This window comes from Scylla paramamosain, chromosome 24 (assembly GCF_035594125.1).
Source record: "Scylla paramamosain isolate STU-SP2022 chromosome 24, ASM3559412v1, whole genome shotgun sequence".
Taxonomy (NCBI): domain Eukaryota; kingdom Metazoa; phylum Arthropoda; class Malacostraca; order Decapoda; family Portunidae; genus Scylla; species Scylla paramamosain.
In genome coordinates this window covers 1,375,001-1,400,013 of record NC_087174.1, presented here as the reverse complement: position 1 = coordinate 1,400,013, position 25,013 = coordinate 1,375,001, and the positions used below count along the sequence as shown (strand labels likewise).

General features: G+C 44.8%; 1 protein-coding gene across 9 annotated transcripts in view; it reads right to left on the bottom strand.

Annotated features, from left to right (window-relative positions):
* Positions 1-25,013, bottom strand: part of LOC135112560 (nephrin-like) — a 216,705-nt gene that overhangs the window by 171,074 nt on the left and 20,618 nt on the right. The window lies entirely within an intron of this gene.

Below are 25,013 nucleotides of genomic sequence, written 5' to 3'. Positions count from 1 at the left end.
TGCATGAAGCTACCCTTCCTACGGCTACACTTCAATTACAAGTTGATGCCTCGGAAACAACCCTTTTATCCCTCGCGTCTCTCTGCGGCCATTAACTAACACCCTCTTCCCTTCTTCATAACTCTCCAGCCTAAGTGTCCCTTTCCTGTCACACAATTCACCTGCGGCCACCACCACACCACTGTTATAATATTCCGCCTTGGGAACCTTCCGAACTGCCCTGTCCCATCAACTCCACTTTCCTCCTCTTGTCTCTTGAGGAATCTACGTTGTGCGTCTATCGATCCACGGTAATTCCCTCCGCCAGTTAGACCCTAATCGACCTGCCAAAGTCATATCGGCGAGTTATGCTGAAGGAGAAGTACGTGGGTCAATGCAGTGGATGGCGGGGGAGTAAAGAACTTTTCTGAAAATGGGAAAGTCAATAGGAAAGAATAATCGCATTAACTCCTGGAATGGATGAGATAAAAAGGAAAGAGGGAGTAGTAAAACAAGAAGATACAATCTCAAATATGTGAGGAAAATAATATACTGGAGGAACTGGTAGATAACAAAACTATGAGGTAAGGGCAAGAACGGAGAGAAACTATAGAATTTAAATAACTGTCAGATTTATGGTAAGGAACACGTGGAAGATAAATAAGGCGAGGTGAGGCGCGGCGGTCCAGGTACAACGCGTGTTCGGGCGAGGCAAATGACAAAATCGATTAGCTGGGCCGCTTCTTTCGCATCGGGGCGGGACGTTAGTGCTTCTATGTGCCTTTTATGAACCCCGCCGCCCGCCAGCCTGAGCGAGGGACACGGGGCGATATTGCTGGCTGCTTCCTCTCTCTCTCTCTCTCTCTCTCTCTCTCTCTCTCTCTCTCTCTCTCTCTCTCTCTCTTCTTGGGTGTGTGTGTGTGTGTGTGTGTGCTCGCAAAAATGTTAATCTATAATCAAGAGTGCGTTTTATTATATCCTCTTCAATTATGTATTAACCTTGTACACACTTCTTGTTTTCTGTTTGCAAAATTAAAAGAGATACTTAACCAAAAAACAAGATGGAGTATTTGCGTGCGGAACACTTTAATCAACACGTTAATGTTTCCCTCGATACTGTGCCCGTGGTATTCACTTGCACTGATGAATAATGAGAGAGCGGGGAGCGGATGAAAACCAAAGTACAACTTGAGCAACACAATTCCTTCCCTCGCAAGAAGGATGTCAGGTTTGTGTGTGACGCATGAGGCAAGATAATGCAAAACCTACATGCGCGCTGTCACCTTAATGGCGGCGTATAAGAACAACGATTTACAACACACCAGAATGTTTCCTCAGGCAACAAACGACTTTCAAGGCTGACGCACCACAGCGCTACTCAAGGACGGGATGTAGATCTCTTAATTACCCAACAAACTTCACTTCTATCTATTCCTTTTTCTCCCGCGTCTCCGAGATGTCACTATACCCCTTGTTCTAAGTTTCTGAGTAGCGTACAGAACACTGCTAACTAAACCGACGGAGTATGTAATATGTAATAGTACAAGTATAACATACATGATGAGGCTTAACACGACGAGTCCCAATTAGCAACCAACAAGTATACCGCCAAACGTATTTCCCCGAGAGACGGAGGAGAATGATGAGGAGGAGGCGGAAGAGGTGAAGAGCCTAGCAGAAGAGGGGACACGACACTGGCACTGATATTGTCACTGGGGGAGGTGGGAGCGGGAAAAAGGAGAAGGATAATCAAGACACGGGAACGAGAGGAAAGATTTAAGTTAAAATAAATGTTCGTGTAAAATTGAAAGAAAGATCAAGGGAAAGAAAAGAGAAAAGGAAAGAAATGTAATGTTATTCTAGTCATAATATGTTAGAGAGGATTTTCATTTTGCTCACGAATCACGTTATGAATTAATAAAGTAGGAAGGTCGCCTTGGAGATTATGAACATTGTGGGTGAGGAAAAGGCAATATGCTAAGGGAGCGATATTCCCTGAAATGTTGTATCCACAATTAAGGGCATGCCACTGCCGTCAGGGCGCCATGACAAAAGCGTGTTATTAGACAAACACACACACACACACACACACACACACACACACACACACACACACACACACACACACACACACACACACACACACACCCACACACACAGAGAATACAAAATGTAGATTAAAACAGGGAATGAGAAATGAATGAAGGAAAACAAAAAAGAAGTAATGAATGACGGAAGTTGAGATAAATCTTAATATTGCAATAAAGGTAAAATATGGAAATGAGTCCAATATGGCGACGTATAAATCTCCCTAAGTCTTAGCTTCAGGTGAGGGAGAGTCGTGCAGATGCCATCCAGCCTTGTATGAGCCACGGCAGCAGCACACGCCAGACTACTGCACCTGCTGGACCAATTCCCAACACTCCAGCCTCCTACAACTCTGGCTTGCCACTGTAGCTTCCTTGTCATTGCATCCTTGTTATTTCAAACCCAACCTATGTAAAGTACGGTAGTCTGTTTCTAATCTCCAGCTCCTCCATATACAGCAACAGAGAGGAACTTATTCAACACACGATGACAAATATTTACTAAGTGATGTGTATGTAAGAAATAGAAGTACTTTTGAGGAGCAGAATATATTGAATGAAAATGAACGTGTGGGTGATTCATGGAGACAGGATGACGAAGGGGAGGAAAACAACAGGGATTCTGACTGACTGATGCAGGATGTCTACTGAGGCTCGTCTACTGTTGTGTCTGAATGTTTACGTTTGTGAGATTGAAGTTTACGCACTGTGGAATATAAATTTGCATTTTCATTTATCAGTTGCTGGTGACCTATATTAAATGAAGTTAAATTAACAAATATCGCCTCTCTCTCTCTCTCTCTCTCTCTCTCTCTCTCTCTCTCTCTCTCTCTCTCTCTCTCTCTCTCTCTCTCTACGGACTCGATCATCGGTAATTTTTGGAAGCTTTTCATAAAATAAATAAACCTGCAGTGAATCGCTTTTCTCTGCATGATTAATAAAGTCAGCCTTTGTGTTATTTACTGCATGTCCATCCCTGTCTGTTCATGCTTTTCACATATATTCAAATACTCGCTATTCGTACAATATCCCTACAATTTCACTATTGCCACTTTATTCAGTTTATACGGGCCAGTATTTTATTCTCACTTTTTTTCATGAGGGGAGTTTACCTTCAACATGAAAAAGATGGACTTCCACATCGTAGCTCATATAGAGAATTATTCTGTCCATTGTAAAAACGAAATGTATGTTGGAATACGGTACTGAGTCTCTCCCACATCAGGGCAGCTTTCAGTCCTATGCACACACAGTCTACACACTACTTTATACTTGACATGCTATACACACACACACACACACACACACACACATATACACACACGAACTTGAAAGAAACTACATTTTTGAAGTTAAGTATAACAAAGCAGATAGACAAAATAACAAGGAATGATGGTATGATGAGACAAATGGTGTACAAAAAGGATACAAACAGAAGGCTGGAGGATTAGGACGCACGGAGGGAACGAAGAACTGAATAAATGAATGAATGAATGAACAACCAGATAAAACAATAGACAAAACAAATCCAATTAAACAATAAGAAGGAAAAATACAGAAGAGCTAGATGGTTGATAAGAAAAGAGAAACATCGTACCATTTTCAGACAGCATTGCAAGTGAGAGAGGGAAGACAAATGGAAAAGAACACATAGAAAGGATATGGAACGATAAGGAGTGGAGGAAGGTATGGTGAAGTAAAGGAACACGTGCCAGACAGAGATGGAGAAATAGGAGTACAAGTGTGAAGGAAGACTAGACAAGGTGAAGGCAAGGAACAACAACCAGAGGAAGGCAGTTTGGGACGGCTGGCGCCCACCTTCGGCGAGAAGGAATTTGTGAAAGAAGGATCCTCGTAATTTTATTTTGGAGTCGCGTCCATCAAAGGAACGTCTGTCAGGACGAGTAATGGGGAGGAGAATTCTCCTGTTTCTCTTTTCTTATTTACAAACGTCAAGGTGAAAGAAAAAAATTAAGAAAACAAAAGTTTCATATATATATATATATATATATATATATATATATATATATATATATATATATATATATATATATATATATATATATATATATATATATATATATATATATATATATATATATATATATATATATATATATATATATATATATATATATATAATTCTCCATAATAAATTGTAAATTTTTTTTCAGCAAGAGATCTCACGCCCCTCACACCTGCGGGAGTTCACCTAGTCACCTGCCTATCCTTCCACTTGCCGTCCCGTCTCTCCTTACCCCATTTGTATCAGGTCCTCATTTGCATGTCCTAAGTGCCGCCGGGGCGGAAGAAGGCTTGCATGTCTTGGTAAACTTAATAACTTCCATAATGATGAGTTCACATGAAAACCTTTTCTGTACGCTGATGCATCGCTCGTCACTCGGCTCCCTTGCTACTCTTCCAGTAGCGAACCCACGGATTTTTTTTCTGTGACACATAAAATTTTCAGTAGGTCAGTGCTACTAAAACACTCATCACGGGATGCTGGGGATAAAAACGGATGAAGAGTGAATATATTTCATGTTGCCAATGCATACCTGAGCTACAAAGCATGTCCCCACTGAGGTAGCTCTTTTTTGTCACCAATGAGCAACCAATCACACTCACTTTGCGAGCATTTGTGCAAATCTCTTTTTCAGATTCTCCGAAGACCGCGTCATCGTGCAATGTAAAACCCTTTAATGGTCAGCTTATCAACAAACACCTTGATTTTTTTTCTATTCATCGTCACGCTCCTTCCTTTTGTCGTGAGCGTCTGTGTCGGTTTCCGAGGTGCAGAAAGGCCACAAGCTTTCACGTGTTTCGTTCCGGTCAGTGGCGCCTCTTGCACCTGCGATGTAGCAACGTCCCAAAGTTTTCATCTATTTTCAATTCCAATGTCTCATAAAAGTGCAACCAACATCACCTCCAAACATACAAAGTTGGAGGAGAACAGTCCCGGTAAAACTCATAGAAATATTTTTCAAACCAACTATCAAACGAAATCTCTGGGGAAACAACAATAAGCGAGCCAGTGATGCAAAACTGGAGTTTGCTGCGTTATGAGAGTAGAAACCAACTAACATCCCTGGGGATCCCTTGCCCCTGGCTCCAGCCACTCACTCGCATCACAGCGAGGGTGGCTTGCCACCACAAACACCAACATAAATGTATCTGTATTTCCCGTAAGCAATGAAACGTGCTGGGCGCGCTCCATTCTACGAGTGTGGGGTGAAGAGGCCAAGGCATCATTCTGACACGTGTGTGTGTGTATGTTGTGTGTGTGTGTGTGTGTGTGTGTGTGTGTGTGTGTGTGTGTGTGTGTGTGTGTGTGTGTGTGTGTGTGTAAACCTAATCGTGGTAAACTTTACCTACTTCGTAGCTCACACAAACCTAGACGACTTTTTTCAACAGTTGAAGCTCAAATATCTAGCCCGGCGTCAAGTGTGGCATGTGTTGCCCGTGCTGAGATCACAATCAATGATCAAATTTATCGTCAGTCATAAGAATTTTAAGAATGTATAATTTGCTATGTAACATAGAACGTGGTGTTATATTATGTGATCTGAACTTAATTTTTTTTTTCTTTATCAATCGTGAAAATAAAATTTCAAGATATTTTATAAAAAATAAGTTGAATTTATATTCTGTCTCCCCGGAGGGTCACGGAGCAGGTCTCTGTCGGCTCCTCGCGGGTCCCGGCGTCAGGAGGCGGATAAGTCCTTCTTTTTGACCTTTCCAATCTCCTTTCCTTCGGACCGTGTGGACTTAGCTGTCTGCTCCTTCCTTCACCGCCCGCTCCTTACTTAGTTGCTCTTGCTTCCTAACTGCTCTCTCTCTCTCTCTCTCTCTCTCTCTCTCTCTCTCTCTCTCTCTCTCTCTCTCTCTCTCTCTCTCTCTCTCATTTCATTTCCAGGTTGTCCTCTCTTTATTTATCACTCCCTCTTTTCTCGTTTGCTTATCCACCTTTCTTTTTTTTTCTTATCTAGTATTCTCTTCTTTTCATAGCTGCCTGGTATTTCGTTTTCTTTTCTATTCTTTTCTTCGATTTCCATACACATACCCACTCACACCACACGCACACACACACACACACACACACACACACACACACACACACACAGACACACACACACACACGACTGCTGTACGTAAGTTGCGGGCAAGGAGCCAATAACAATAACAGAAACATTTGTTGAAAGAATTTGCATGGCTGTTTAAACAACAAAGTGAATCGGACGCATCCTGCCGACAAAGAGGGGACCTTCTGTGTTAAAGGTGAGGTGGCGTCCCTTCTCAGGCTGGCCCCGGACCGCTTAGATCACCCCTCAGCGGCGCGGCGGCAGTTCCTTCATACGTCATCGGCAGGGAGGCGTGTGGGTGGCGGTGGTGGCGCAGAGTGCAGGGTGGTAATGGTACAGGCGGAGGAGGACCTGGGAGGGGTGGAAGTGGGTCGCAAGGGTGATGGTGGGTGGGAATGGTAAGAGGAAGTGTTAGGCGTAGTTGGGTGCCGGCTCGGGAGAAAGAATGGTTGTTAGTGGTAAGTGGAGGTGACGATGATAAGCGTGGAATGATTCTTGTGTGGGAGTGTACCGGTAGGTGGTGGTGGTGGTGGAGGTGGTGGTGAGGGGAAGTGATCGTGGGTGGTGACGGTGATGATGGGTGGTAGTAGTGGTGGTGGTGGTGAGGGGAAGTGATCATGGGTGGTGACAGTGATGATGGGCGGGAGTGGGTGGTGATGGCGGGAGGAAAAGGGCGGTGACGGCGGGGTGCAAGTGAGGCTAATAAAGTAAACTAACATCTATCTTACGCTCAGCATAAGTTTATATTCACAGGGTGTCGAGTTTCTCTTTTAGGGATAAGACTAAGATACTGAGAGAGAGAGAGAGAGAGAGAGAGAGAGAGAGAGAGAGAGAGAGAGAGAGAGAGAGAGGGCCATCCCTATTGTTGGTATATATTTATGTGGCGGTGACAGAGGAGTGTCTAAGTGGCGGGGTGTTGACACAGTTGCGTTAGGGCGGCGTCCTTCCCCGCCAGCCTTGTTTGTCTTAACCTCGCGTGCCTCTTCCTCCTGCTTTCCTCTCTCTCTCTCTCTCTCTCTCTCTCTCTCTCTCTCTCTCTCTCTCTCTTCCTCACTCATATTTATTCGCTTATTCCGCCTCATGCATTTTTAGTTCCATATTTCTTCCTCTCCGCCCATGGTTGTGTTGCTTGCTGTCTTCCGCCGTTATTTTCACGGGAAATATTATTGCGGTGTTTCTAACCTGCTTGTTTCTTTCCCCCTTCTCTCTCTCCCTCTCTCTCTCTTAGAAGGACGAAACTTGCTGCACGCTCACGCATGTTTTGTCCCATCTTGACAAAGGATGTTCTCATTCTTTAATCCACTTTGCACATAAACACTCGGAGAACTGTATTCTGTTGTCTTTCCTTCCTCCTCGTCCTCCTCCTCCTCCTCCTCCTTCAAGACAGAGGACTCCTTTGAGAGACAGGAGAGTATCGGGTCACCTTACGGACCTAAACTGAACATGGCATTTAGAGCTGCCCTTTTTTTTTTTTTTTCCTTCTTTTAATGGAGTTGTATGTTTGCTTACCTCTTGGTCTTTCTTCCATTTAGAAAAACCCCGCGCGAGCACACACACACACACACACACACACACACACACACACACACACACACACACACACACACACACACACACACACACACAATGCAGGCATGGGAAGTTGATGTTTGGCTTTTATGTGTAAAAACATTCTCAAGTTCATTCCCACTATCTCTCCCCTTTGGTGTCTTTGTTCCCTGCCCTTTCTCTGGTTCTCCTCCTCCTCTGGTCCTACACGTACCTCTAAATGGTGCTGATATAAGTTCTCCCTCGCTTAAGTGCACTCTCCATCTTACGCCTTCCCTCTCCTTGCCTATATCAAAAACTAATTGTCTTGCGTAATTAAGATACACCACGTTAAGCTCATGCCTCTCAGACTCAATTAAAAAGCCTTCTGTTCTATTTGCCATCGCTCCTCATCACTTCTCCCTCTCACGACCAAGGAGCTGCTGTCACTAAATTCAGAGGGGATCTCCGCCCTCTGAATAGATTTAGGTCAAGGATGTCGCCTCACGGATACGCGGACACCCAAAGGACTTCTACTGTTTAACTTCTTTTTTTTTTAAGTTCTGGGATTCGTATTGAAAGTGTCTGAAGGGCGAAGGTGAGTTAGATACTGGTTCAGGAGACGGTAAGATGGATGTGTTGAATGATTTATATACTAGTACGAAGAAGAGATTGTTTCTATGATTGCTTACGATTTCCTTTTTCTATTCAAAACTATAGTTCATAATAACGTCGGTAAATAGAAATTTTCCGTGTTTGTTTGATTGCTGCAAAGACAAAGAAACAATGAAGAGTGCTTTTATTTTTATTCCTATCAAATGTCCTTTTAGGGATGTTAAAACAATAAGTGTTCTGTAATTCCTTAACGTACAGTTATCCTCCTCTTGTCATCCTCTTCCTGAAGGCTTCTTACTGAGGCAGTCATGGTGTATTTCACTGCTGCGTTAAACCTGTACCATAGGGTTAACGCAGCAAGACAGTCGCATCAGCAACGGTGCAAGAGAAACACAAAATACCGTGGAAAATACGCGCCAAACTCTGCTTTGATTAATAGCTGTCAGGGAGTAATCTGGACCATATATCCTATCAATATATAGCCATTGTTTCCAAGTTCAAATACTGCCAGTCAGAAACTAATGAAGTCATGTTTTTTTATAAAGTAAGAGAGCAATTTCAAGCCAACTATAGACGTAATTACCATCGCATTTCTGACGTATAAAAAAAGAGACTGAACATCTTCTCCCAGTGACGAGGCCGTTATCTTTCCTCTCCTTACCTGTCTACGGTACTGGCCACAACATAACTCCCAACATAAACCTGCTGAAGAGGCGCGTCTGGGCAGAAAGTGAGACGAAGAATAGACAGAGACAGAGACCAGCAGACAATGGGCAGGCAACTAACAGGCCTTTATTTCTTTTCGCCAGGCAGTTGTTGTCAGAGACGCTACTTGTCGAGGGAAGGGGAACTGGAAGGGGCAGGAAGAGTGGCAGGACGCGAGGGGACAGTCCAGGGGCGGAGGGCATTACCGCTAGGAGTGACCTAAAGAGGAAGTGCGATACAAGGGCGCTGACGACTCCTCCGTCCATAACGAGTGAGATACTGTAGGAGAGGTACGGCAGAGAGGCATTTACAGGAGGTGAGAAACCGAGGGTCTTTAGCAGAGGTGAGAAACAAGTGGTATTTGAAAGGGGAGTGAAACCCTGCAGAGGCGTTCACTAAGAGAGCTATGGGTGATTCGGGTTGAGGAAAAAGGCGTCCAGTCGTGAATGATGGACCGGGAGGACTTCCAAAAGAGCTGCAAGTTCAGAGAAAGGGGGAAGAAGCACCAGCAACAGAGGGGAGGACGAAATTATGCAAAACTCATGGAAATATTACGTACATAGAATAGTGAATAAATGATGAAATTGTACTTGAAAACCTGGACACTACTAATTACGAAATTCAGTAAAAGCAAAGCATGGAAGAAAATATATGCTGAGAAAGGACACACAAATTTTATTTTATGTCCAACACTAGAAACAGACGAGACAATGAACAGGTGAGTGTAAAAATATAAATAAAAATTGTACGTTGAACAAAAATTCATATTCAAAACGAGAGAGAGAGAGAGAGAGAGAGAGAGAGAGAGAGAGAGAGAGAGAGAGAGAGAGAGAGAGAGAGAGAGAGAGAGAGAGAGAGAGAGAGAGAGAGAGAGAGGCTGCACTAAGTTGCAAGTTCCAATGTTTGCGCAATGAAGTTTTTTACATTTTTTCTCTTTTTTATCCCTGTGACATGTTAGGTTTAAAGGAGACGAATCATAATGCCTCCTACGTTTTCGTGTGTGTGTGTGTGTGTGTGTGTGTGTGTGTGTGTGTGTGTGTGTGTGTGTGTGTATACGCGCGCACGCGAGTGTGCGTGCCTGTTTTGCCTATCTGCCTGTCTTCCTGCCTGCATGAGCGCGCGCGCGTGTATGTAAGTATGTATTTGTGTGTGTGTGTGTATGTGTGTGTGTGTGTGTGTGCAGGAAACTTCTCTAAAGATAACGTACACTGCTTCCTGTTGAGTCTATCTGTATAAATGTATTTAAGTGTCAACAAATGATGAAACGTGCACATATGAGCGCATATTTGTCCAGTAAAATAAGCTCGCGCGGGCACGCACACGGGCACACGCACGCGCACGCACGCACACACACACACACACACACACACACACACACACACACACACACACACACACACACACACACACACACACACACACACACACACACACACACACACACACACACACACACACACACACACACACACACACACACACACACAAAGCCGCTTTCAACACCTGAAATCTTTAAAAGGTGTAATTACTTGTAAATAACTCTGGAGATAAGCGGGAACACATGGAGGTTTGAATCAAGCTGTGAAACATGAATCAACATAATCTTATCACTTTCTCCCACTCCGTGCATTGTCAAAGGCATTTATTACATTGCAAGTTGAGCCAGCGATTCCTTAATTAATACGTACATGCAATACGTACACGCGTGTGTACTTTGATCCACGGAACTGTACACGAACCTACATTCAATTCCAATATATTCTCTCAATGATTTATTCATTTACTTATTCTATATTCATATCGCGCACTAAAGTTATAAAGGATATAAAAGTATTATTTAATTTTTAGACCAGTACCGGAAAAGAAATCTCTACAGTCAAGTTATGAGGAAATAAGTTCAAACAAACATTGAACATTAGCGTGATTGCACCATAATTTTTGCTCCTCAGGGATCAAGCCGCGAGGGGTAAATAAGAGCCAAAGAGACGTGGGATAATGAAATAATGGAAAAAGAGAAAGGCAAGCTTAACGAAGATGGACGTGAACACAATGAACAGCAAAGACAGACAGAGACAGAGAGAGAGAGAGAGAGAGAGAGAGAGAGAGAGAGAGAGAGAGAGAGAGAGAGAGAGAGAGAGAGAGAGAGAGAGAGAATCTTTGAGGAATTAAATAAAAGGATTATTGAATGGGGGTAAAGCTGCACATTTGACTAGAGGAATAAAAGAAAAATGAATGTACCGCATTTTTCCTTGCCATCACCTTCTATCATTCAACAGATGGCTTTCGAAGGCAAGAGCTCGAGTCTGCGGCATCCTGCTCTCCCTATAGCAATAAAAGGAGGCGGAATCAGTGAAGTATTACTCCTCATCTATATTTGTGATAGCGCTTAGTCCCTCCCGACTCCGTGGAATTAGTCGCCAGATCCCACCTCCACCACCTCATTATGCGGATTTCCCGATGACTTAAAAGCTAGGCGTCGGGGGCGTTATTAGGTGGCGCCTCCGAGGTCTCGCTTCCTACTTCCGAGGTCCCCCGCCTCCCTACGGACCTATTTTGACTTTCGCTACTTCAAATTGTGGCTTAGCTGGGGCTTCAAGTGCGATTAAGACTTCACCGTTGATCCCTCATCTACCGTGTGTGTGTGTGTGTGTGTGTGTGTGTGTTAAGGAGGCGGTTGCTCGAAATGCACTCTCATATACTACTACATCAAATGCAGCATCACTTAGCATTTATCATTTAATAGCAACACACTCAGTTCCATTGCACTGACCGCAGGGCTGATGCAACACAAAACGACGTATTCTTTGTAATTTCCAAAATGAATACGAAGTGGAGTCACCAGCAGATCCCGAGCCACACTCCGTGCCACCTAATCCTCCTTTCCTCATTCCTTCCTGCTCCCCTCATGTCTCTGTAACGAATGTGTGCAGTGTGCCAAGATAATGCAGGTTTGTATTGCGAAAACAGTATATGCAACTCTTTTAATGTTGTTTTCATTTATAGGATTCAAATACTGTACCGGGTCATCAGTATTCAGGAGCATTAAAAGCCAGCCTTTAAGCTTACATGTTACAACGTTGTTCCCGAAGAAATTAATGAGTGTGGGCTGAATAGTGTGTATTTCGCCGGTAAATTAAGCCGTGTGTCTGCTACGAGTGTTACAGCGCGTGGATATCCCGCTCCGAACGACACTAAAACGCGTCCAGTTTCGGTCACCGCGTCGTTCCCACACGGACATAAACTGCACCACGGCAGACACAAACAGCACACAAATTATTCCTTCGCGCCAGGAAAAAAAAAAAAAAAAAAGAAAACTTGGGCCTCTAACACCACGAGCTGCGACTGACGACATGTGTATGTACTGGACACACACACACACACACACACACACACACACACACACACACACGCACAAAGAAGTCGTGATATGAGAGGTCTGTGTTTTGTACCCTATTCTAGTGGAGTGAGGGGCAAGTGGTGGTGATACTGGGAACATTAGAAGAACCCGTTGGAGTGGGAGTCTGCCTCTGTGATGTGTCTTGTCTCTCTGTAACCTCACGTTCTCCGCATCATCCACTTCACTGCGCCAGGCTTTTAATTTCAAACATTTGTGAGTATGAGCATGATCATTTTCTGACCACAATAAACAATTTGTACAGAAAGTAGACTGTGTAACGGTACAGAATCAGGTTACTTCAAAATTACTCTCTCTCTCTCTCTCTCTCTCTCTCTCTCTCTCTCTCTCTCTCTCTCTCTCTCTCTCTCTCTCTCTCTCTCTCTCTCTCTCTCTCTCTCTCTGAACGCATGTAACTGTTTTCTGTTATTGCACGTTCTCTCTCCAGCATTACCTCACATTACTCCTCCTCACTCGCCTCCACTCCGGATAAACAGACACCACTACCTATCACCAAGGAATACTTCCCCGCCGAGCCGGCCACCACCCGAAGCGGCTCAGTGTCTATTTCTTTACCCACTTCATATTCCATTCCGAGAGAACAACTAAGCATCCCCAAGTCGACATTTATACAACTCTTAAGCTACATAAACTTGAATACTCGGCTCTGAAACCAAACTCAACCAAAGAGCAGAGAACGACGGCCGCAGTTTTTAGTCCTTTTTTATACTTATACGAAATTTTTCACTCTGGGTTTTTTACAATTACGCGAGGGGGATTGGAGTTATCACCCCACACAGCCGACGCAGCGGGGAGAGCCTGGAGAAGCCAAGACACGCTGGCTCCTCGCATAAACATAACATAAGTCGTACAAAGGCCCTACTAGGTTCCCCTCCCGCCCTAATCTGGTACCCTGGAGGCGTTCTGGGCTTGCCTCCCGCCACTCGTGTTTTCCTAAGACCTCTGGTGTGCGGTACCGGGGTCCACCTCTCCTCACCACCGCCGCAACCATCACTACTGTCTTAACTTCCGTCACCACCATTTCCTCTGCTCCTCTGCTCCTCCCTCCTTCCCTCCCTCCCTGTAGTTATATATACCACCAGAGTCGCACCAGACACCACTACCAGACGCCCATCCCTCCCCCTGCCATTCTTACTAATGCTGCAATAATCACAGTAGCACACGTACCCTCATAACTTGGAAAAAGAGACGTCTGCTAAACGGCTATTCTGACGTTAAGTTATCCGGTGCATTATATTGATACACGAGGCTTCATTATACGTGAGCATTGTACACAGTGATGCGGAAATAAGGACCTACCCCTTTAATATACAGGTGGGTGTGATGCAAACCTTAATTACGGCAGTATGTAATTAACACACGCTGTAATACCGGAAGTGAGTCAACAACTTGTGCTGCATTAGATAAAACACATTACTCATTCCCTGCCGTGACCAAAAAAACACCTGCACTACAACTCCGCGGACAGCCAGAATGTATTTCGTGACAGTGGGTAACCGCCATCGCCACCTGAACCCGCCCACCGTGACCCACCATCCACGCACCGTGACTCCCTCGACCTTACCCACTCACCGTAACCTTTTCCCCACACCCGAGTGACCTACCACAACCCTGCGGAGCATAAACAAAGAAGGAAGAGGAGGAGGAGGAGGGAGAAGAGGAGGAGGAGGAGGAAGACAAGAAGGAGAACGAGGAGGAAGAAAAGTTTGAAAAAAAAAAAACACGAGTAAAAGTCTGCAAAAAATAAGAGCTCGAGTCAAAAAAAAAAAAAAAGGTGAGTTTCTACTTTACATACCCTGATTTTTCTGACAAAATAATAAATTAAAAAATCAGGAGTTGATCTGCAAAGCTGTGAAAAAGGGTGAAGTGCAAGGAGTGGGCAGCAGTGCGTATCAGCTGTAGTCCCGCCTCCACAGCGCACCACTGAACTGAGAGCAAGAGAATGAGGAAAAAAAAAAATGCCTAAAACAAATTACAACTTAAATGGAATTCCTCGATAAACGCAAGCAAGCGGAGGGAAGTAAATGAATAGAAATTATGGTTAATTATGCCGAGAAAATATTCCATGCAGGAGGAAGATGCTCATGAAAGGGAAGATTAAAATAATAAGAAAAACAATGTAATGAGAGAGAGAGAGAGAGAGAGAGAGAGAGAGAGAGAGAGAGAGAGAGAGAGAGACGAAGGCGAGGACGGAGGGAGAAGACAAAGAGTCGCGTCACGCCCATTGTTTCGAACCGGTTATGGCCGCGGGAGTTCGAGACCTTGTTCAACTTCCTGCTTGGCTGACTTCAGAGCTTCCCTGAGTTCCTGTGCTTAACTTGTCGCTCAATATACATACATAGGTACCTGTCTCACCCTTTACGATCCTTTCTCTCTCTCTCTCTCTCTCTCTCTCTCTCTCTCTCTCTCTCTCTCTCTCTCTCTCTCTCTCTCTCTCTCTCTCTCTCTGTGTGTGTGTGTGTGTAATACCCTCACTAGAAATCGGTCACTGTGTCATGTAGGTATTTTATAGATGTGAGATAAAAAATTAATCGGTGACTAAAAGCGATTTTTCGATGACTTTATGCAAAACGAAGCTGAAGTTTCACCCTAACGCTCTAGTGAGAGGCGGTGCACAGAAGCGGCCGAGTGTGGCGAGGCCAGCCGTTCATTAGCAAGTTGAGTGACTGGCCGCCCACCGAGGAGCCTCCGCGCAACTTTAGAGGCAAACGGAGATGGTCCAAGGTGACGCTCCGGCCTGGGCAAGGAAAGGCAGGAGGCAAACGGGAGAGCAAACACAACACAAATATCCACTACCACCACCCACAAGCCCAACATACACTCACTGAAACAGTGACACGTTCCTCTTTTTATGTATCGATCTAAAAATAAAGCACAACGCTAGTAAAGCAAAAATACCAACAAGAGAAGCGTGTTTTCATCAAACTCATGAAAAATAATTTAACTTATAGTGCTACTGAAGCAGTCTCGAGGAAATTCACTGTCTGCGCGATGTTTGTAAACTCTCTAATCAGTAGCAATGCCTGACTGGTGAAATTCATCATTACGTTTTACCTCCAGCGAGTGAGGTTGGCAACCCAAAACTCTATCAGTAAAATATATGTTTAATTCTCGTCATAAGATGCTTACTGTATGAATCTCCTAGTCTTTTCAGAGCATCGTCCAGCTAGTCTCGATGATTTGAGTTACAACACAGTGTATGCTCCGAAGCACTGAAAAGTCAAATATTTGTGACACGACAAATACCTGCACATTGTGATTACTGACAGCGCAGAACAATACTGCATTCCTCGTTGGAATTTACATGTGTGGACTTGTTTAGAAAACATCCAAAGTAAGCGGAATGCTCCCACAAAAATAGCACCCCCAGCTTCTACTACCACAGCTTTTCCTATAATTACAACTTGCAATAGTAATGATAGAGAGACAGGAAACACAACAATCATTCAAACTCCCTTTCTCAACAACTCTACCACAAGGTGCCTTCCCCTGTCTCCTATCCATTGGAAACCCGTAAGAGGTAGGATGCCCTGGAAATTAAGCGATACATCAGGCAGTGATCAAGGTGGCGGGGCCGCCTTTCCTCCCTGGGCAGGTGTGTATATTTTGCTGTCTGGCCACCTCGGTCTTCATCTTGGCAGGGCTCTTCATTTGGCGCGAGGTGTGCTCAGGTGTGCCCTATGGCCAGGTGTGATGGACGAGAGGCGAGCAGGGGAAGGGCGGGACGTAATGAAGGGAGGAGGGGAGAGGGACAGAGAGAGAGAGAGAGAGAGAGAGAGAGAGAGAGAGAGAGAGAGAGAGAGAGAGAGAGAGAGAGAGAGAGAGAGAGAGAGAGAGAGAGAGAGAGAGAGAGAGAGAGAGAGAGAGAGAGAGAACTAAAAATTCATTATACATACACACGAGCGCGCACACACACACACACACACACACACACACACACACACACACACACACACACACACACACACACACACACACACATTAATGAGAGATGAGCAAAGAGGGAAAACGGAAAACAACTGCAACAACAACAACAACAACAACAACAACAACAACAACAACAATGATGATAATAATAATAATAATAATAATAATAATAATAATAATAATAATAATAATAATAATAATAATAATACCAGCGTGACAAAATAATCCTTCATAGCAGCATGATAAACTGTAGGCAGCAGTTTCTCTTTCCTGTATCATACACCTACGTACACAGCCCTTTAAAATATATTCCCCTTTAGTCCAATATCCAGCCTCGACCCTCTTGAGCTGGTACGCAACGCTTCATATCTGGAGAGATGCCAGATAATGTGGCAGCCTCCGGGAGAAAGCGTGAGAGCAGGACTGCAGAAGGCTCTTTATCCTCCGTCTTACTCTGGGAGGAGGCCTCGGGTTTATCAGTTCAAAAAGTCTACGTTTTTGCACACTAAGGGAATTCCGTGTGCAGCTGCTGGAGTGGCGCCAGGCAGGCCGAGCAGGGAGCGGATGTCCATGCCGAGAGTTGCAAGTGTTTGAATAATTTGCAAGGAATATAGTTATACTATATTCTCGAAACTAAAGGATAAGACTAATGCTGCTTACTTTTTTTTTCTTACCGGTTAGGAGTAAATATTAATGAATACCTACAAACTCTCTCTTTGACTTCAGAATGCATAATTTCCGTGATGGCGAATCCATAATCATAAAATAACACGGCGTGTCGTATAACATGTAAAAAACACAGGAACACACAACAATTGTTCCAGGAAGCTTTGAAACAGATACAAGCAGAGGATAAAAGGTGTGCCGAGATCAGAGGAGCGGAATACACTGGGTCGATTCCGTCTCAGTGTAGCGTCACCTGACTTCTTCCTTAAAAATTTGCACTGTACCTCCTGCTGCACGACTTCACAGAAAGCTGCACGACTTTCCTCCAGTGTTTGACTGGGAAGTGCAACTGAATCCCATGTATTTCTAACAACACTAAAGGTTAGCTCAGCGTGCTCAGCTCAACGCAACCTGCCCACTTTATTGTAAGAGAAATGTCGTAAAGAAGGAAACTACGTAAAAACTCATCCTCTTCAAAGTCCTCTTAGTGTAATCCGACTCAGCCGACAATATAAACACACTAACACAAGCTTAACATACCCGATACCGAGCCCTGCTCTCCTCTGAGACAAGCTTGGAAAATGTTACAACAAGTTTGTGTAACTCCAACACACACACACACACACACACACACACACACACACACACACACACACACACACATACACACACACACACATGCACACGCAGATGTGTTCAACACAGCAAACACGCTTGTAATAGAGTACACACACACACACACACACACACACACACACACACACACAGAGACGTAGATGTGTTCAACACTGCAAACACACTTGCGATAGAACGTTACAGCAGAGTGCAAGAGCAGCGGCAATTCGGAAATTTTCATCTCCGTTGTATCTCATTCAATCCTTAGCAAAAGCACTTGGCCACAGCAGTGTGAAGACAGGCAACGTGAGAATCACCACAACTGGCGCTGACCAGACGCTGAAGTGAGGAAGGGAGGGAGTGGTGCTTGTGCCCACCTGGGAAAGGTGTCACGCTGGGAGGACGCTCACCTGAGGCGTAATCACCTGAACAAACCTCACCTTAGCAATCCAGCGCTAAAGTTCACACGATTGTGGTCACATAATCGTTTGCACAACTCAGGCAGAAGATACAAAGTGTTTCCACGCAACAAGGTGGGAAAGAATTCTAGGAATCCACAAATTTCCACACGGAGGACGGCAACGGAGAGGAATAAAGTGCATCCACATCACCTACATTTACGAGTCACTGGGGCTAGAAATCAAGGACAGGAAGGAAGTAGGAATCGAGGAGAGAGAGAGAGAGAGAGAGAGAGAGAGAGAGAGAGAGAGAGAGAGAGAGAGAGAGAGAGAGAGAGAGAGAGAGAGAGAGAGAGAGAGAGATTTAAGCATAACATCAAATACAAGGTAAGAATATCATAAAAAACTAGATTATATATAAAACTCACTCGATGAACAGAGGCAAATCACGATCCACAGAAAACAAGATGCATAAAAGATAATAAAAGAAAAAATAAACAGCAAAATTCGAGAAAAAAATCCATCAGAGAATAAAGAACATAGGAAGGGGAAGAGAAAATGGTCGAGACAAGAGATATTTGAGCTGATAACGTCCCCATCTTGGCCGTGAAGAGCTCCGCAGGTCACGACAGGAGGAAGGAAGGGAAAGGAGAGGTAGAGCATAAAGTGGATGACATATAGAAAGAGGAAGGGGCAAGTTACGATGAACAGAGGAACGGGAAGCCTCGAGAGAAGGGAATTATAGGATGAAAGTAGAAAAGACAAGAACGCAGAGGAATAGAGAAGTAAAAGGAGAGAACAAAGGAGAAGGGCGTTCAGAGAGAGAGAGAGAGAGAGAGAGAGAGAGAGAGAGAGAGAGAGAGAGAGAGAGAGAGAGAGAGAGAGAGAGAGGACAAGTACTGCCAGGAATTATATGACGCAAGGTGAAATGAAAGTGAAAAAGTTACCTGGAAAACATTGCAAAGCTACACGCTTACATTAAATATGCAAATAATGTAACAGGAGTCATGAGCATGTGAATGTCAAGAAACTCCGCTCTCTCTCTCTCTCTCTCTCTCTCTCTCTCTCTCTCTCTCTCTCTCTCTCTCTCTCTCTCTCTCTCTGAATATGAAGCTCTTCTTACTGCTTCCTTACTCACTACTGACCGCCCTTCTAATGTATTCTTTGATTTTTTTCTTATTACTTCCTACCGTCGCTCATTACTTTCGTTTCCATATTCTCTCCCTCATTGTTCATCTATCCTTTCTTCCTCTTCCTTGTCTTCCTGCCTTCCCCTGCTCTTCACCTTCCCTACACTTGCATGTTCCTCTCTCTTCCTTTTGTACCTTCCCTCCCTTCCGCTCTCTTTCTTTCATACTTCCCTTTATCCCACTTTACTTCCTAAATACCCTCGTCTTATCCCTCCGTTTCTTCTTCGTCCCCACTCTTACTCAATCTCTCGCCCTCTGCCGCCTCTCTTCCCTCGCACAAGCCAGTGACCTGAGAGGACGTGGGCGTCGAGGAGGCAAAGGGCGGACAGTTTGGAAAGAGTCCCGCTATCCTTTGGGTCCGTATAGGGAATAGCCTGGAGGGGGCGTCAAGATACTTGTTGCATTCTGAATGGGCTTGAGTGGCGACCTTTTTCGGGTAGAGTGATAACGTCTCTAGTCTAACTCGATAGCAGAATGGTGATAGTGAGAGGGGCGGCAAAAAGAAATGCATGGGGTGGCCCCCCGACGCTGTCAAGGATATAGAGCAGGGCGCAGGGAGCGTGTCGTGTGGAGAGAGGGCCGCTGACAAGCAGTGATGAGTGGCCTTGCGTGTGACGGTGAGAATATAATTGTTGACCATGGCGAAGAGTGGTAAAGTATGAAAAATTTACGGCAAGTGGAAGCCATGCAACTGGACGAGACACAACGAAGACGAGGAGGGGCAACCAGCAAAAACACGAGTAACTACGAGGTAAGTACGACAAAATTTATACGTGAATTTTGTGAGGCAAGTTGGGGTCTCACGAGAAAGTATGATGATAAAGAATCAGAATAGGAAGTGCTAGACAGTAAAAAGCACGGAGGAAAGGGCGACGACGCTGAGAGAATAGCAATTAATTGAGAGAGCGTACGTGTGGCTGAAGGTAAAAGGAGAGGGGCGTCAAGAAAAGAGGGAGCAGCTGAGGGGAGTAAAATGACCGAGAGGGGAATGCACTAGGAGGATAAATTAGAGAAGGAAGGGAAGAGACACTGACACTACTTGGCACGGAGACTGAGCGGAGGGAACGGATGAGACAGCGCTGAGAAAGGGCGTCGCGCTAATGTATAGAGACAGGTGGCGCATTGTTTCCCTTGAACAAGTCCCGCCACCCTTCGCCTCGACCGATCCGGTGGCTGACGACACTACGGGGTCGTGTCGGGACCAGCGCCTGCAGCTACCGCGAGGACGATGAAAGGATGCACCACTCTGATGGGACAAAGGAGGACGCTCCACAATGAGTCGTCACCAGAGGACATCCTAGATTGAAGAGGAGCGCGGAACAAGTCTTAATGCCCCTATATGATGAAGAGGTAAAGCACAAATCTCTCTCTCTCTCTCTCTCTCTCTCTCTCTCTCTCTCTCTCTCTCTCTCTCTCTCTCTCTCTCTCTCTCTATCTATCTATCTATCTATCTATCTCTCTCTCTCTCTCTCTCTCTCTCTCTCTCTCTCTTCTATAAAAAAAAAAAAAAAAAACGGGGTTGCGTGGGCATGAGAGAGGTAAGTCAAGCAAGCATGACGGAGCGAGGCCGGTTCGGGTTACATGCCACGCGCCAGATCGGATGAACCGGCTAGCCACTTCCAGCTCGGCTCATGCCCACTTCTCCTCCAAGCCTCCCTCCCGGCCACCACTGCTTCGATGGACAGAGACACACCTCCTCCCCTCCCCCTGAAGCTTTGTGAAGACCGAGACCGCTGGCTCGAAAGACGTAGCTATGGAAAACCCCTCAGGCGGGATGTCACGGCTGAAGGATCCCACTGAAGGCAAAACACTGACCAGATGAAATTCCTAGGAGCTCGGATACCAGGCTTGCCCAGACGCGGCCACTCCACTGATTACCTCGGCATTTCTGACGCGAGTGCCGACAGATCGTATGACTAAAAACTCTAAGCCAGGAATGAGCTGCCTCAGTGACTCTCACAAGCAGAGCCACGAAGTGAAGCTATACAGAAATGACTTCTCTTAACACTTCACACTTACTGCCTCACTTAAACAGGTCTGCTAAGAAGGGTTTAGCCTCACGTTACGCTTCTTATGTCTTGGATATTAACACTGTGTATACTTAATTTCAGCTGCATCTTGCCTCGTCATCCGCTACCTAACATCTCTTGCAGTACACTGTTAATCTCAGAGAAGCTTCTTGGTACACTGAGCGCGCACTCACTGCATTCCCATGAATTAAACATGCATGTCATCTGTAATCCATACAGTTGATCACATAATACTTAGTGACTAAAGGTAATCCTTAGAATCAATTATATATTCTTGGATGCAAAGAAAATCTAGTAAAAACACCCGTAATATTTTTGACGGAATTAATAAAATAACGAGGATCATAAACACAAGCCCAGTATAATTAGCACACGTTGCAGGGTGTGACTGACATGTGGGAACAACAAAACAGGGATGACAAAGGAAACCACAAAAATGGCATAAATATGAACAAATACAAACAAAAGGAAGACTTAAAAGAGAAGGCGAGAAGGAAATCGTGAGGTACAAGAGAAATCGAATATAAAAGCAGTAATTGGTGAAGACAAAGAGGAACGAGTGAAAAATATTACGACACAAGAAAAAGACCATGAGAATGACAATGGGAACACTAAGTAAGAAGAGGAAGTGGAGGAGGAGGAGGAGGAGGAGGAGGAGGAGGAGGAGGAGGAGGAGGAGGAGGAGGAGGAGGAGAAGGAGGAGGAGGAGGAGAAAAAAAGAGGAGAAAAAAAAAGATAAGGAGGAGTCGGGAGGGGAAAAGGACATAATCCATTGAAAAGGACAACAAAAAAGAAGGAATAAAAGGAAGGATAAAGAAAGGAAAACTCAAAAGAGGGAGAAAGTTAGAGGAGGCGCACACAGGGAACTGCTGGCGTGGGAGGACCTTGGAGATACAATCAACAGAGCCTCAGCCTGTGTTGGGCGGCGGACACAGGGGCTCAGTAGCGCCTCCGGGGGAACGCGGCGGCCAAGCTATACAAAGACCTGTAGAACATAGGCCTAAAGGGCTCTTCTTTCCCCTCCTGCTCCCTTGAACTGAGGCCGAGACCCGACGCGGACCAAAGGTTTAAAGCTCTGACTCACAAAGAATCTGCCTCACTGAGTCAAATCGCAAATTACTTAAGTAAAAAGGATCCCTGAGGAAGCGCACCATGCCTTAAACGACCCAAAAATACAGAAAAGCCTCAAAGCAACAATAAAGCCTCGCTGGGACACAAAGGCTCTCCCACCTGCCCTGCTGTAAAGGTTACATCATAAAGCTTTGTTCGCATTCAGTCTCAGGTTCTATTGGCTCAAGATGTAACTCTTCTTAGTCACCAAGGGCCTCGTTTATAAACTGCCGTGGTCTTATCTAGGATTCGAATATATTCATATTAACTTTGGACATGAGAAAAAATAGAGACTCTCACTAATGGAGTAACATCTGATGTATATGTAGTCTAATGTTTCACGGACTGTTAAGAAATCTAAACACTCAACGAAATTTTAAAGGGCGAGTCTAAATATGACATAAACAAGATACTCATTAAGATAAGCACGTAAGGTGATACCGAGCCCATTAGTTTTAGCTCCACAACACGCAAAGACAGAAGCAACTCGTGTCCTCGAGCACCAGACCAACAACTACCTATCCTATTCAGCTACATACCAAGAGAAGACGTGCGTGGTCCATTTTCTTTTGTTATGGACTAAGAAAAAGGAGGCAAGGCGCCTAAAGAACATCAGAAAAGAGCATCAAAGACAAGTTTAGCCAAGGATGTATCACACAGACATACAGGAATCCACAGCGTTCCTTTAAAGCACACGGTCCACGAACCACGTCTCGCTTCAAATATTCCCACGTATTCGTACTCTGAACCTCACTACGAATCAAGTTTTTCCGGCCATGTCTATACATCAAAACTCCCGCGGAAGCTGAGGGTGATACGCGGAGCCTGCGGAGATAACATTTCACCCTTCGTATTCCCCACACGGCTCCCCCCGCGCCACCCTCTGCCCGCGGCCGCCGATAACGGTGTCCGGGAGTCACTTTCCCCAGCATCATATCCGGGAGGTCTTGGTCCTCAAAGTGGAACGCAGCAAAATAAACAATAAACATAAAAGGTTAAGGACTTCAAAGACGAGAAGAACAAAGGAGAACAACAATAAAAATAATAAAATGCCAACAGGGTCGTTAACAGAATGAATGCTGGTAGCTAGGAAACAGGACTTCACAAGGGTGTTGTGGGAGCGAGGCATAAGCCGACAGACAAAAAAAAAAATGTATCAAGCCTGCGTTATGAACACATCTTTCCGCGCCATTAACAAACTCCAGTAATCTCTGAACGCTTTATGCAATAAACAAATGCGATAAATAATTCTAGTCGCATAATAAGTCGAGGATTCTACAAATACAGCACTGAACACGAACATTACTGCCGTGCTACGAAAAGAGAGAGAGAGAGAGAGAGAGAGAGAGAGAGAGAGAGAGAGAGAGAGAGAGAGAGAGAGAGAGAGAGAGAGAGAGAGAGAGACTACTGAATTTGGAAGACGATTCAAAAGTAGCGTATATCAAAATAAATAAATCTTTAGATAATACAAGTTAAGGAAAGAATGAGTTCCCGGAGTTTATATTTACTGATCTATATTTTGTTACAATCCACTTTTACAGGTCTGATATTATCTTTATAGTAAATGAGGAGTCGGTGTCTCTAGGTAAGAAAAGCACACGTCCTTTCCGCTCGTAGGGTTAGACACATAATGGCCACGAGTGATGCTGGAGATGGGTATTAAAATATGCATTATCTAAGGAAGGATCAGGGAGGGAAAAAGGAGAGCGAAGGGGGACATCATACAGGAGAGGATGAGAAAGACGGGAGGATAAAGGACATTATAAAGAAGGATGGTGATGGCCAAGAGATGGGGAAAGAGGGAGGGAGAAAGGGAGGAAAGGCAGAACGATGGTTACCAACTCAGAGGGAAGACTGGAACGGGAAGCGGAGGATGCAGGACGGGAGGGAAGGACGTGCAGGGGTGATGCGGCGATAACACGGCTCGAGACCCTTCCTGCCGCAGCCCAGTTCGCCTGATGCTGCTGGGAATACGAACGGCGAAGGTGTAGAGGAGGAAAAGATAAGGAAAACTTAGTTGAATGATAAATTACGAGAGAGAGAGAGAGAGAGAGAGAGAGAGAGAGAGAGAGAGAGAGAGAGAGAGAGAGAGAGAGAGAGAGAGAGAGAGAGAGAGAGAGAGAGAGACCCATGATATGTGCCTAAACATCTACAAGAATCATCATATCAGTACGTCCTGTATGCTTGCTACTATACACAGCGTGAGAGGACGTTGCTGCCATACCTGTCAAGCAACAGCGCGCCATTGCAGGCAGCCAATCATCTGCTCCTGATAGGGCGCGAAAGGCCAAGTTTCCATCATTCTTGGGTCTTCACTTCCCGTGATAGGGTGAAGAAAACTCCATTGTTTGGCTCGCCCGGGGGAAAGAGGAGAAATTTAAGAGAGAGAGAGAGAGAGAGAGAGAGAGAGAGAGAGAGAGAGAGAGAGAGAGAGAGAGAGAGAGAGAGAGAGAGAGAGAGTAGATAGGAGAATAGTGGAGTTTTTAAAAGACGTGAAGGAAAAATGCACCACAAGAAGTGCAATGTATGAAAAGTTGTCAATAACGGAAGCTTATGATTGAAAACAAGAGCAAAAGGAAGTGAAAGATAAAAGGAGGAGGAAAATGTAGGAGTCTATGAAGAGAGAAGTGAATTGAGATCTTGGAAACGGTTACGGTGCGCTGGAGC